The sequence below is a fragment of the Elaeis guineensis genome, chromosome 8 (genome assembly GCF_000442705.2).
Source record: "Elaeis guineensis isolate ETL-2024a chromosome 8, EG11, whole genome shotgun sequence".
NCBI classification, from domain to species: Eukaryota; Viridiplantae; Streptophyta; class Magnoliopsida; order Arecales; family Arecaceae; genus Elaeis; species Elaeis guineensis.
Genome location: NC_026000.2, coordinates 107,608,848 through 107,620,221, shown reverse-complemented (window position 1 = coordinate 107,620,221; position 11,374 = coordinate 107,608,848). Strand labels below are relative to the sequence as shown.

The 11,374-nt window shown below is 36.0% G+C and overlaps 1 non-coding gene across 1 annotated transcript; it reads left to right on the top strand.

Annotated features, from left to right (window-relative positions):
- The first annotated feature begins 3,169 nt into the window (after positions 1 to 3,169).
- LOC140851323 (small nucleolar RNA R71) lies at positions 3,170 to 3,276 on the top strand. The gene has a single exon (XR_012134074.1). It is a non-coding gene; the product is annotated as a small nucleolar RNA R71 (small nucleolar RNA).
- Positions 3,277 to 11,374: the final 8,098 nt, after the last annotated feature.

Genomic DNA, 11,374 nt, shown 5'->3' with positions numbered 1-11,374 from the left:
GCAAAGAACTCCTTCTCAGTTGTGGTGTAGTTAAGCTGCGCATCATTTAAGGTTTTACTTGCATAATATATCACTCTAGGCAGCTTATTTATCCATTGACCTAAGATTGCGCCTACAACATGATCGGATGCATCACACATTAATTCAAATGGTTCGGACCAGACAAGAGGATGAATGATTGGAGCTGATACAAGTGCATTTTTTAGAAATTCAAAGGATTCCAAGCACTCATGAGTAAATTCAAATTTGGTATCCTTTGCCAAAAGATTAGTAATGGACATGCTACTTTGCTAAAGTTGGCAATAAACCTTCTATAGAATCCAGCATGACCTAAAAATGAACGTATTTCTTTCACAGATTTAGGTGGTGGAAGACTTGCAATTAGATCTATTTTGGCCTTGTCCACTTCAATCCCCTTTTTAGAAATGACATGGCCAAGAACTATTCCCTGTTTGACCATAAACTGACATTTTTCCCAGTTGAGAACTAGGTGCTTCTCCTTACATCGTTCTAGAACTAATTGCAGGTGATTCAGACACTCGGAGAAGGTTAGGCCAAAAACAGAAAAGTCATCCATAAAAATTTTTAGAAATCATTCTATCATATCTGAAAACATGCTGATCATGCATCTCTGGAAGGTTGCCGGTGCATTACATAGTCCAAAGGACATTCGTCTATAGGCAAAAGTACCAAATGGACAGGTGAATGTAGTCTTTTCTTGATCTTCAGCGGCTATGGGGATCTGGTTGTAACCGGAGTATCCATCAAGAAAATAGTAAAACTCTTGTCCAGCTAGTCTTTCCAACATTTGATCAATAAATGGCAAAGAAAAGTGATCTTTCCTTGTCGCAGCATTCAACTTTCTATAGTCTATACAGACCCTCCATCCCATTTGGGTCCTAGTTGGGATAAGTTCGTTTGCATCATTTTGGACCACTGTTACCCCAGATTTCTTGGATACTACTTGAACTGGGCTTACCCAAGAGCTATCAGAAATAGGATAAATTATTCCACTATCTAGGAGTTTCAGAATCTCCTTTTTAACTACATCCTTCATAACTGGATTAAGCCTTCTTTGGGCTTCTCTTGTTGGTTTAGCCTCTTCCTCTAAGTATATTCTATGTTGAACTATAGAAGGGCTTATTCCTTTGATATCTGCTATGGTCCAACCTATTGCCTCTTGATTTGCTTTTAGAACTGACAATAACTCCTCCTCTTGCTTGGGATCTAGGTCTGATGCAATAATTACACGCAAAGTTTCTTTGGGTCCTAGATATGCATACTTGAGATATTCTGGGAGGGGCTTCAGTTCTAAAATGGGTGCTTCCTCTATCGATGGTTTAGGTGATGAGTTCACCATCTCAATGATTGGTTCAGTAGGAAGTGTCGATTCCTGATTAATCTAATTTTCTTTAAGTATTTCATTGACATCCTCAGACTCATGGATTAACCAGGGGTTAGACTCTAGGTCGACTTCATCATCACTAATGTCAATGGATTCATAAATACCATCTTGGACTACATTGACATCAGCATGAGAAGAGGATTCCTGTTCTAAGTTAAAAACATTAAGCTCAATGGTCATATTCCCAAAGGATAACTTCATTAGACCATTTCGACAATTATTTCAGCATTGGCCGTAGCTAAGAATGGTCTTCCTAAAATGACAGGTATATGTCCTTTAGGATTCGCAACTGGCTCAGTCTCTAAAACAATAAAATCTACAGGGAAAATAAAATTTTCAACCTTTATCAGAACATCCTCGATCATTTCCTTAGGGATCCTGAGAGATCTATCGGCTAACTGTAATGTGATCCAGTAGGTTGAAGTTTTTCTAATCCTAGTTGTTCATACACCGAATATGGAAGGATATTCACACTAGCTCCTAGATCTAGCAAGGCCTTTTTTATATTGGTTTCTCCAATAACACAAGAAATTGTTGGAGCTCCAGGGTCCTTATATTTAATTGGCACATGGCTAGATAGGTATGAACTGACACTTGCAGCCAAAAATGCTTTCTTTGGTACATTAGTGGTCCTTTTCCTAGTGCAGAGATCTTTTAAAAATTTGGCATAAGTTGGAACCTGATGGATTATATCTAAAAGAGGAATATTAACTTGGACTTGTTTAAATACCTCTAAAATTTTGTCTAAATGTTCAGATTTATTGGATTTCAGTCTGTTTGGAAAAAGAGCTCTAGGACTTTTAAGTACTGGACTAGGTGAAATTTCAGTTTCTGGTGCTTGAGGTTGAAAGGTAGTAGTTTTAGAAGGTGACTCGGCAGATGAGTCATCTATATCATCAAGTGCAACTACCTTATTGTCTATTTATTTTCCTGATCTTAAGGTATGAATGGCATTTACATCATTAACTTGGTTTCCTTGTTGGGGTCGTGGACCATTTTGGTTCCTAGGATTTGGCTCAGGTTGGCTAGGTAACCTACCATGTTCTCGTTCACTAATGGTCGAAGCCAGCTGACTTACTTGCATTTCCAGACGGGCTATAGCTTGGGTGTTATTATTTATGAGTTGACCCGTGGTTTGCATAAAGCTGGTATGTGTCTTCATCATGGCTTCTAGGCTTTTCTCTAAAGAGGTAATTTTTTGTCATTATCATGGAAGCCTGGCGGGTTGTTCATTACTAGGTTGGACCTTAGATTTTGCTGATTGAAATTTGGATTGCCTACATTAGGATTCTGGGACCATGAGAAATTCGGGTGATTCCTCCAACCTGGGTTATATGTGGGTGCATAAGGATTGTTCAATGGTCCTTGATAGGTGGCATTCACCTGTGCACACTCATTCGAGTAGGAACATTCTTCTAAGACATGGTCTGGTGCATTGCACCCTTTACACATGGGTGCAGATATTTGATTTACATTGGCTGGTCTCTGTAATTCTAAGGCTTCCAATCTACGTGTTAAGGTTGCAATCTTGGCTTCTGATGCTAGGGTTGGTTGAATTTGATGCATTCCTCCTCTTGAAGGTGTAGCTTTATCAGGTTCCCTAGTTGTTTCCCACTGTAAATTTTTCTCGACTAGATCTTCTAAGAATTGCCAAGCTTCAGTAGTTTCTTTGTCCATAAATTGCCTTGGCACATGGACTCTAGCATGGTTCTTGAGTTTGAATCTAACCCCTCATAGATGATCTGGCATAGTCTCCAAGTTTCTATTCTATGGTGTGGGCATTGGGTCAAAAGATTCTTGAAACGATCAAAGTACTTCCAAAATGATTCACCAGCTAGTTGGTAAAATTGATTTATTTCATTCCTAATCCTAGCTGTTTTATGATGGAGAAAATACTTTTTTAAAAATATTCTCACAAAGCCCTCCCAGGTAGTGACAGAATAGTTTGGCATACTATAAAGTCACTTCTTAGCATTGTCCTTAAGGGCAAAGTTGATTAATCTAAGTTTGACCTCATCCTCTGTTAATTGCAGTTTCATGGTTGCACATACCTCCTCAAATTCTCTAATAAATATATAAGCATCCTCTAATCCTATGAATTTTGGAAGCATATTTATGATTTGAGGTTTGATTTCAAAATTGTTAGCTGTGGGTTGTGGCAACCTGATACAAGATGGTTGGATGGAGCCAACTGGATAACAAAATCCTTAAGAGTCATGGGTTGGATTGGTTCAGCCATTGGAACAACAGGAATTGACTCAATTCTAACTAGACGACCTGACACTCTTCTCCACACACGAGGTGTACGGTTCTCGATGTTTATACAATTTTTTTTTTTTAATAAAATTTTTATGTATAAGGAAAAGAAAGAAAAGAGAAAAAGTTCTAAAGAGAAGATCCTAAGGAGTCCTAAATCTAAAGAAAAGTAACCAAATTAATTTAAATTTAAATTTTTTTTTTTCAAACAAGTGAATCAATAAATTAAACTCAATCTATCCTAGGGTTAACCTAAATCTAGACAGCTCCTAACTGTTCCAAGATGACCCTTCAAGCCTTCCAAGTGGAGATTGATCAACTAGTTAGCCAGGTAAGTATAAGAGGTGGGAGGTTCACTCATCGTTGCCTTTCTAGACACCAAACGAGTTGGCCAGGCCAGCAACTGAACCAATTTAACAAACCACCCTCAGGGACTTGCCTAGACACCAACTAATCAAACAACTCAAACTTGGTAGAACTCTTAGGGTTCCTTGTCCTATTGAGCTCGAATTCCTTAAGGTTGACGTCTAATTGATTTTAAGATTAAAAGTCTAGGTAATGCAATATGATGGAGATGGTTTTTGGGCTAAGGAAGGGTAATGAAATCCCCACCTTATCATGTTAATGGGTTGATGCCCTTAGATTAATTATGAAAATGCAAATGCAAATAAACAAGATGACCAAGAATGTAAAAGATTTTAATTTAGAATTTTTTTTTTATTTTGATATTTTACTTCACGATTATGAAATGTCTTTTGTTTTGTTTTATATTTTTTTTTGTGATTAAGTAAATTCAAATGATTAGGTCTAAAAGCAAAAGTAATTAACTAAAAATAATAAAAGAGAAATTAGAAGCATACCTGAGTTTTCCAACAATCACCAACTAAATATAGAAACCTAAAGGAAAAAGAAAGAGAGTTATAAGCACGAAGAACAAATATTTGAAAATAATTTAAAACGCCAAATCCCCGGCAATGGCGCCAAAAACTTGATGTGCAAATCTTAAAATTTGTAAATAAAACTGCAAGCGCACGGTGTGCAGAGTAGCACGACTAGCGAGTACGGGTCGATCCCACAGAGACTTGGTTTAAAAATGATTTTCAAATCTATGCTCAAGCGAGCTTTAACAAACATCGAAAGTCGAAAGTTGTTTGCTAAAGACAATAAGACTAAGGATCTAGGGTTTTTAATCCACTAGATCTAATTAGGAAATTCTACCTAGAATTTTTCTTATTGATCCTAACGACTACTCCTCTTGTCTTTCCCAAGCATAGATTATGAAGGGACTAAGGCCCAACGATAACCCATCAAGATTCTTTACAGGGGAGTAGTAACTAGGATCTCTTAGGATTTTCTCCTCCTATGCACTGAATCAAGCATGAACTATGAAGGGACTCTGACCCAACTGTAGTTCATCAAAAATTCTTGGCAAAAGAGGAAGAAAAAGAAACCCTAAGAAAAAGAAATAACCCTATGTAAAATCCCTACTCATGATCTAGCTTCATCGCAAACCCTAGAAGGGATGCTTAGCTAGACATGATCTAAATCTACTTGCAAAATTTAAATGCAAAAAAATAAACTACCCTAATTTTATAAATTAAACTATCCTAATTGCATAAATTTAAACTGCATAATTTAAACTAACCTAATTGCATAAAATTAAATTGCATAAATTAAACTATCCTAATTGCAAGAAAAATAAATTGCATAATGTAAAGAGATGAAATTGCATAAAAATAAGATTTATATAAAAAAAATTTATTACAAAAACCTCAAAGCTCGAGGCTTAAGAAGAGAGCTAAAAACCCCACTATCTAGGGTTACAAGCTTGATCGGAAGAAAGAATACATAAAACAAGGGCCTTTGGGGGCTTTTTATAGGCATTTGGGGGTTATAAGGTTTTCAAAACTTTAGATGTGGGACTAAGAGGTTTTAGAGGGTTGTTAGGGGGGTTTATGGTGCGTCGATGGGTCCATGGTCCATGCGCCTGTTGCTGTGGACCAGGCAGCTAACCAGATCATCAAATCAGTTGATTTTTGACCAATTTTGATCTGATTTGACTCGGGTTTGACCCAATTGAGTCTTCTTTCTTCATTCTTCAATTCCTGGGTCAATTTAACTCTGTTTTGCATAAAATTTGTGTCGTTGGAATTCTCTTTCCTTGTTCTTTCTATTGATGATCTCTTCTTCTGCAAAATATAATAACAAGTATTAATTTCTTAATAAAGTTAGATAATTTAGATATTAATTGATACTTTTTATGTCAATTTGTGACATAAATCATTTTCGCTGTGCATGCCCACCCTAAAACCCTACATTAATACCTTGCTTGCCCTGAGATATGTGACCATCACATATTTATTTTTTATTCTCATTAACACGATGAACAACATTATTGAGTGATAGAAACATGAGACTATAGTCCTAAAATTTATCGAAAGGAGAGTAACTTTTACTCTCAACATTAATTTCAAAAATATGCCTCAATAGCAAAAGATTTGAAATAATGTTTATGATAAATTTAGGCTCATAACAATGGTCTACTAGTTTCTAAAACCTTGCTAGAAGGTTACATAAGTTCCTACAGCCTCAATATGAATGGACTATCCATCAATGCTAAAAGGTATGTAGTCACCTTACTTCAGCTTCATAGGTTCAGCAACACTTTGCATTAGAAGAACCTATATAAGGTATCACATATCCAAAATTTTAAAGCTGAAAATACTCAAATGATAATTAATTTGTATCTCATACAAATTATTAGCAGATATAAATTTTGAATCTTGCTCCTGCTTCATATTTGCAAGACATTTCTTGCAATTTGTCTCAACATAGCTGTAATGATATTAGATACCCTAGTGAAGACATTCTTCACTTTCTTTTCCTCAACCATTCCATGAAGTTTGTTCAATTTAAAAGAATATCCTATGTAGTGATAATAAAGATGTAAATTTATATATTAGAATATAAAAGGACTACTCATGATGACATATACAAGTTAGACAAGATTTTTATCTAATTATGTCTCCCACTATTTTAACGAATTTTATAGCCCTCAAGAATAAAATCGAGAAACCTTATCATGAAGTTTTTTAGTAGAGTTGAGATCCTAATTCCTCATAAAAAGTCTTGTGGATAGCACAACAAACTCTTATGAGTTCAAGGATAAATAACTCTTTACTAATTACATCTCATGCAACTCTCAACATAACTTTTACCTCTAAAATCTCTATAGCCTTGTGGATAGCACAACAAACTATAGTTTTTGTCAAATAGTACCCTTCAATTCTATACGGTCATACTTGAATAATACTATCCTTGTAGATAGCATAACAAGATAGTACTATCAGAATATACTATAAGCATCACTAAGTCAACATCATACCAATCACTATAGCAAGCCTTATGGATAGCACAACAAACTCACTACAATTTTTGATATACTCTATTGATCTAGTATGAGCTAAGTATAATTAGCTTCATTATGCATCAAGACAGTATCAAAACAGTCCCCACAGCAAGTCTTGTGAATACCATAATAAGCCTACCGTGGTTCTTGAGATAATACTGGCTTAGCATGAAGGAAGGCATGGGTAGTGTTCTTAACACTTCACCATTATGACTTAATATAATTTGAATGAGGGACTTGGGTCTCAAGCACATCCTAAACATATACATACATCATATGCAATTTTAAATTCTAATTTATAAGTACTAGCATGTAAGAGTATATAAAAAAGAAAACAAATAGTTATGGACTTTTGAAAAAATCATTCGAGCCACAGGATGATCTATGGATCTAACCTAGGTGTGTTGTTCCTAGATTGATTTTGATGATTACAAAGCAGATTGAAGGGATACAAATATTTTTATTTGAAAAAGTCTTTATGCTCTTCAGGGGCAAAATCATAATTTTACTAAAATCTTGATTTGATAGTATCATTTGGTAGAACAAATGATTTGTAATCTATTGGTGAAAATTTTATTATTTTTGGAATTATATTTTTGAAGTTATGAATGTTTGAAGTGCATGAGTCGACTCATGAGTCAACTCATGGCAAAATGAGCTGCTTGGCACGCTAAAATTTCCCTTGGCACGCTGGTTTTTTGGCTTGGCACGACCTGTGAGTCGGCTCATGAGTCGACCCACAAGGCATGAGTCGACTCATGAGTCGACTTCTACTGTTTTGGACCAAAATATTCAGAAACCCAAATCTCTGGTCTTTGCAACAGAGGTCGACTCATGAGTCGACCCTGAAGCATGAGTCGACTCATGAGTCGACCTCTACGACGGGAATTGTCTGCAACGACTAGTTTTTTGCCCGTTTTAGTTGCCTTTAATGCTCACTTTAAATGCTCTAACGGCTCTTTTTCTGCCTAAAATGTTTTCCCTTGCTTCTTAAAGCTATAAAAGGTTTCAAAAGGTGAAAAACAAAAAGGGGATCTACAATATACACGAGAGATACAAGGGGATCAACAATACACACAAGAGATATACGAGAGATTTTTCAAGAGGGCATTCAAGAGTATTCAAAGAGAGGGTTTTTCAAGCTAACTTTTCAACCTTGATCAAGAGCTCTTTCAAAGCCTTCAATCAAAGCTCACCTATTCCTCAAGCATTCATTCAACTCTTCATCCACCTTGAGAAAATCCAAAAGGGGATTCTTCATTTGAGTAAAGTGCATTTAATGTTATATTCGCTCATTTAAGGAGCTATTCTTGTACTTATTTATGCTCTAAACTGTCTTACTCTTTGTGAGTAATTGTTCTTATTTTTGGAGGGTTTCCAAAATAAGGGAAGGTTGATCCGAACCTGAAATCGGAGTGTATTGGGTTGGCTTGTACCTGGGAAACAAGTGGACTAGCTTGGGATAGCTAGTGTCGGAGGTTCCGACGTTTGTATTCAGGTTGAATACAAGTATAGTGGATTGGAATTCCCAAGTAGGAGCTTGGGGAGTGGATGTAGGTGCAAGGTTGGCACCGAACCACTATAAATCCTTGTGTTTGTGGTGTGCTTTATTGTTTCTCTTTATTTCTTTATTATATCCTTACATTCTTGCTTTAGATAATTAATCTTGAACTAAAGTCTTTCTCCTCATTCATCAAGCTTTTAACAAATACTTTTCATAAGTAATTAGTTAAGCTTAAATTTTTTAAAACCCAATTCACCCCCCCCTCTTGGGTTGCATAGCTGGGCAACAAGTGGTATCAGAGCCCGGTGCTCTAGCCCTTCTTTAATCTAACAATCAAAGAGCCAAAGATCTATGGCAACCCATGTCGGTACTTCTCTAGCCGAGGGGCAATCTACCAACCGACCTCCACTTTTCAATGGGTCTAATTACACCTATTGGAAAGCTCGGATGAAGATATTCATACAAGCACTCGACTATGATATGTGGAGTATCATAGTGAACGGTCCTCACACACTCACCAAGATTATAGATGGTGAGAAGTCAACCAAATCCGAGAAAGAATGGGATGAGGTTGATAAGAAATTGGCATAATTAAATGCTAAAGCTATGAATGTTCTTTATTGTGCACTTGATGCAAATGAATTTAATCGCATTTCTACTTGTGCATCTGCTAAAGAAATATGGGATAGATTAGAAGTAACCCATGAGGGAACAAATCAAGTAAAAGAGTCTAAAATAAACATGCTTGTGCATAAATATGAATTGTTTAAAATGGAGCACGATGAGTCCATAACTGCTATGTTTACTCGTTTTACTGATATAATTAATGGTTTGAAGAGTCTTGGCAAATCTTATGCTAACAGTGAGCTTGTAAGGAAGATTCTCAGGTCATTGCCAAGAACTTGGGAAGCCAAGGTGACTGCCATCCAAGAAGCTAAGGACTTGAACACTCTACCTCTAGAAGAGCTTCTTGGATCCTTGATGACTCATGAACTTAGCATGAAGCAACATCAAGAGGATGAAGTCAAAAAGAAAAGAACCATTGCCCTCAAATCCACAGCTTCGCCTGATGATGAAACGGATGACACTGAAGATGAAGAACAGGATGAAGAGATGGCACTCATCACCCAGAGATTTAAGAAGTTTCTAAGAAAAAGGAAACAGGGGATGAGAAAGAAGTCATTCACAAAAGGGAAACAAAGCAAAGAGAAAGAGAAAGATCAACCCCTTATATGCTACGAGTACAAGAAGCCGAGACATTTCAAATCCGAATGTCCACAACTGAAGAAAGGTCCCAAAAAGTTCAAAAAGAAAGCAATGATGGCGACTTGGAGTGCGAGTGATGACTCAAGCTCCGATGAGGAAACCTCAACAGAACAAGCCAACCTGTGCCTTATGGCACACGAAAATGAGGTAACTTCTGAATCCCCTAGTGAATTTACTTTTGAAGAATTGCATGAAGCATTCTATGATTTAATTGATGAATTAAAGAAACTAGGGATGAAAAACAAAGAACTGAAATTAGAAAATCAGTCCTTAGTGAAACAAGCTGAAAACCTTTCAATTAAAAAATTCACCTTGATTCAAGAAAATCAAAGCTTAAAGAATGAAATTAACAAGCTGAAACCTATAGTAAATAAGTTCACCTTAAGTTCAAACAAACTAAATATGATTCTTGATAATCAAAAAGCTGTATATGATAAGGCTGGACTTGGCTATAACCCCTTGAAGAAATAAAAATTTCTGAAGAATATTTATGTAAATTATTCAAGTAACAAGTCTACAAATATTACTTGTTTCAAATGTGTAGAATAGGACATAAATCATACACATGCCTTATTAACAAATCTGCAAACACAACTATAAAGAAAATATGGGTTCCAAAAGGAACCATTTTGACTAACCTAAAAGGACCCAAGAAAGCTTGGGTACCTAAGACAGAAACTTGACTTTTGCTTGCAGGTGTGTCTAGCATCCCAAGGAGGAAACAGAAAATGGTATCTTGACAGTGGATGCTCGAGACACATGACTGGTGATGAATCACAATTCATCACGCTTGATGCTAAGGATGAAGGGATGGTCACCTTTGGAGATAATGGCAAAGGAAAGATCATCAGGATAGGTAACATTGGTATCACTCCCTCCAAATACATTAAAAATATTTTGTTAGTTAAAGGTTTAAAGCATAACTTACTTAGCATTAGTCAATTTTGTGATAAAGGGTATAAAGTTATTTTTGAATCATCTGTTTGCATTGTGACTAGTCCTATTAACGATGGCATTAAATTTATAGGACATAGGCATGGCAATGTTTATATGGTAGATTTGAATGATTTAGCCAAATTAGACATGCAATGCCTAGTATCCTTGAATGCTAAAGTTAATGAGACTAGTTGGCTGTGGCATCGTAGACTTGCACATATTAGCATGCATTCTCTTTCAAAATTAATTAAGAAAGAATTAGTTCTTGGTTTGTCAAAACTGAATTTTGAAAAGGATAGAATTTGTGATGCATGCCAATTAGGTAAACAAACTAGAGTTTCATTTAAATCCAAAAATATTGTTTCAACTTCTAGACCTTTAGAGCTCTTGCATATGGACTTATTTGGACCAACTAGAACCACTAGTTTAGGAGGAAAATGATATGGTTTTGTAATTATAGATAATTACTCTCGTTTTACTTGGGTTTTCTTTTTGGCACACAAAGATGAAACTTTTCATATTTTCAGTAAATTTCACCGAAAAGTCACTAATGAAAAAGGGTTTTCAATTCAAAATATTAGAAGTGATCATGGAACTG